This window comes from Alexandromys fortis, unplaced genomic scaffold (assembly GCF_014885135.2).
Source record: "Alexandromys fortis isolate MF-2015 unplaced genomic scaffold, M_Fortis_MF-2015_v1.1 scaffold_215, whole genome shotgun sequence".
Taxonomy (NCBI): Eukaryota; Metazoa; Chordata; class Mammalia; order Rodentia; family Cricetidae; genus Alexandromys; species Alexandromys fortis.
In genome coordinates, this window is record NW_026068086.1 from 2,147,549 (window position 1) to 2,151,012 (window position 3,464).

The following is a 3,464-nucleotide window of genomic DNA, read 5'->3' on the forward strand; positions in this document are numbered from 1 at the left end:
TCTTGGCATACCTGTTTAACCTAGGCTGGCCCAAAACCAATAGCAGTCATCCTGCTTCAGCTTCACAATTGTGAGAATTTACCACAATCAGTTAGATTGTGCAAGACCCGCACACGATTGGACCCCTCAACATTAAATCAGAGACGGGGAGGGCTTCATGATGCCCTATGTCTCTCAGAAGTTCTATGACAATGAATGCTGTTGGCGGAGGAGTTGTTGTCTTCAGCAGTGTATAAACTGACAATTTGCCCTTGCTCCATTAAGCAACCTCCCTCCCATACTCATGCAAGCCGCTCTAATTAAACCCAGAGGGCCAGATCCAGAGAGAAGACAAGAAAGTTGGAGCAGCACTTTTGGAGAAGTCTGTCAGTGGGAAAGGATGGGTGATCAGACAGGGGCATGGGGATGGCTGAAAGTCCAAATATAAATGTATGAAACTGAAAAAGATAAAATTAGAAATCTAGAACAAATTATTTTGGGAACATTTTAAATAGATTTTGTTGGTTTATTTTCTTCTAATATTAAATAATTTGTGTTTATAGGTGGGGAAGTTTCCCTTGTTTAGGCCCATTATTTACAAATTTGTCATTAGCTTTCTTCATTTGTTTGATATTTTTTTTAATAAATGATGTATTTGCTTGATAAACTGAATCACTAGGAATTGATTTCCTGGAAATGGCCTAATTAGTTAATTTAATGTTTTTAGGGCATCTTTACATTCACAACAATAATTAGGACATACAGTGGGTGCTGACACACTTTCTATCCCAACACATTTAAAGATTCCACATACAGGACTGACTCTGTATGGATTGCAATCAGTGACCTCACAAGAGCACATTATGATTAGTTACATTCTATAGTTTTCTGTGACATCCACACTTTATGTTATATATTCTGAGCTTCAACAAATGTGCCATTGGGACAGACAGTACGGATGACCTGTAACCTGAAGTTGTCGGCCAAAATAATTCCTTTTTCATTGAGGTTACTTTCCATTTGGATATTTTACCATTGTAACAGAAGTTAAAATAGGACCTATATAATTAAATAGTATTAAATAATTAAATTAATATTATGCATAGTCCCCCAAATTCTTTATGCTCCACTCGTTTATGTCTTCCCTGGAGCCCCAGGTAACAACTGATCATTATATTTTCTCCTCAGTTTTGAGCTCATTAAATGGCAGAAGGTTGGAATTCAAACACATAGCCTTCTTAAACCTACCCAGACACGCCACTTAATTAGGACCCATCTGCCTGTGGCGTGTGTGTGTATGTGTGTGTGTGTGTGTGTGTGTGCACATGCATGTGTGCATGTTTGAGTGATGAGTGTGTGCTTTGAAATGTTATACTAGTTTTGAGCATAAGTTAATAAACCTAGTAAAATGGGTTTGTCTACTTTGTATGGGAAATCAACCTGGCTGTGGGAGTCCCAGATTTGTTTTTTTTTTGTTGTTGTTGTTGTTTTGTTTTGTTTTAGCATATGAAGCTGTTTAATTAGGTTTTTAGCAATTTAGAAAACAAGTTGATGAGGATACATCCCATTCGTCAGAGAGAACCTTAGAAAACAAGTTGATGAGGATACATCCCATTGGTCAGAGAGAACCGAGACTGCAGAGAGTCCTGGAACTGGGGAGCTGCTTTGATCTTTGGCAAATTCTGTGAGTCCACAGTTTTCTGATCAGGTTTGTGCTGCTCTGTAATTTTGTATTTCTTCTCTGTGTTGAACATCTCACCTTCCTGGCGCTTGGGCTTGCGCAGCTGCTTCTTCTTGAACTAATCATCAGTCAGGTGTTTGGGGATTTTAATTTTGCTGATATAAACTTTTGTAGAGATGGCAATGACAAACTTCTGGTGTGTTCTTCTCAGAGGAACAAAACGGTATCAAAACAGTAAACCACTGCCCAGCTGCCTCAGAAAAACCACTCTCTTTCCCCTGTGGCATCCAGTGAGGTTCACTAGGATGGTCCTAGGAGTGATGCTGGCATGAAACCATCTCAAGTGCTGATAAAGGGTTTTTTGCCCTGGCTCAGCAGCTACCGAGGCACAGTTTTGGTAGGACAACACCTGGGCATTTTTCGAAGCTTAACCACCTAGGTATAACCATTTTTTATCACCACCAACTGGTTTTGTGACAGTAGCAAGGACCTTCTCCTTTTTCTTCTTCTTTTCAGCCTTGGTTTAGGCAGCTGAGTGTTTCCTTTTGTACAAGGCCTTTCTAGAATACATAACAGATTGGTGAGTACCTGTCAATTGCTTTAACCAGTACAGGATTTCAGCTGCAATAAGGCTTACCCTTCTTGGGCTTTTTAGCCTTATGGTCACTATGGCAGGGATACCAGCAGCAGCTGCATCACCACCAGCCTTCTTGCCTGCAGGTTTCTTTGTTGTATCAGGCTTCTCGGCTTTTTCACCCACCATCTTGAAAGATGGGAAAGAGAACTAAGGTTCCGGCTCCCGGTCTCCCAGTTTTGTTTCTTTCGCAATTGTTTTTCTGACTTCATAGAGTAGATGTTCATAGAAGCGAGAGACTCTGCCTAGCTGTGTGGGTTGTAGAAACCTTGCTTTGATTCTGGGGTCAGTTCAGTAGTCACTTACTTTGCCTGACAGTTCCTGGAGCTTGCCATGGGATGAGTACCACATTCAGATTTTTTTTTTTAACTTGACCAAACCTCTTGGCCTCTGTGCTTCATTTAACACTTACTTTGTTCCACTGATTTTCTCCTACTTGAATTTCACAGTATTTGATTTGTAGTTTTGTAGTCTCGGATGCCTTCCTGTTGCAATTTCTTTTGAGGACACCTCATCCTTTTGCTGCAAAGACAGTTCTAAGATGAAGGAAAAGAAGGAAGGAGGGCACACTTCCTAACCACCAGCTTTCCCACATACTTTCCAAAAAAGGCACTACAATGTATAGCTCCTCTCAGCACGACTGTACTGTGACGCTAATCTGTACTTCTGTGTTAAGAAGGCCAAGTATGTTCACACACATTAACAGACATTTTATATTTTCTTTAAAAATAACTATTCATTTATACTTATAGATATTAACTTGGAGGGAAGCTGGGTAGATTGAGTTTCTAACATTGAAAACGAAAATGTTCAGTGAAGGAGAACAGATGGATTAACTGGGAAAGGTGTATCATGAATAACATAGCTTTTCAACATACATTTCAAGGTAGAAGATCAACTTATGACATTTGTGACAGACTGAAATTACAGTCGTGCAGAATTTTACAAACAGCTGAAATATCCTACAGAATGAATATCAGCATTATGAATATATTTCTGTACCTTCTTGCTGAATTGATTATGAAAATTAACTCATTTGATTATTTGCTGGAATATAGAGTGCACATATTTCCATTTCTATTAAGAAATCACCTGTAAGTTAGCTGTTATACCAACTCACAGACCATCTGTGATGTTTGCAGCATCCTTAAACAAGTTTGACATGATTTT

The 3,464-nt window shown here is 39.3% G+C and overlaps 1 pseudogene; it reads right to left on the minus strand.

Moving 5' to 3' along the window:
- Positions 1-1,562: 1,562 nt before the first annotated feature.
- Positions 1,563-2,423, minus strand: LOC126488641 (60S ribosomal protein L6-like; annotated as a pseudogene).
- Between the last annotated feature and the right edge of the window lie 1,041 nt (positions 2,424-3,464).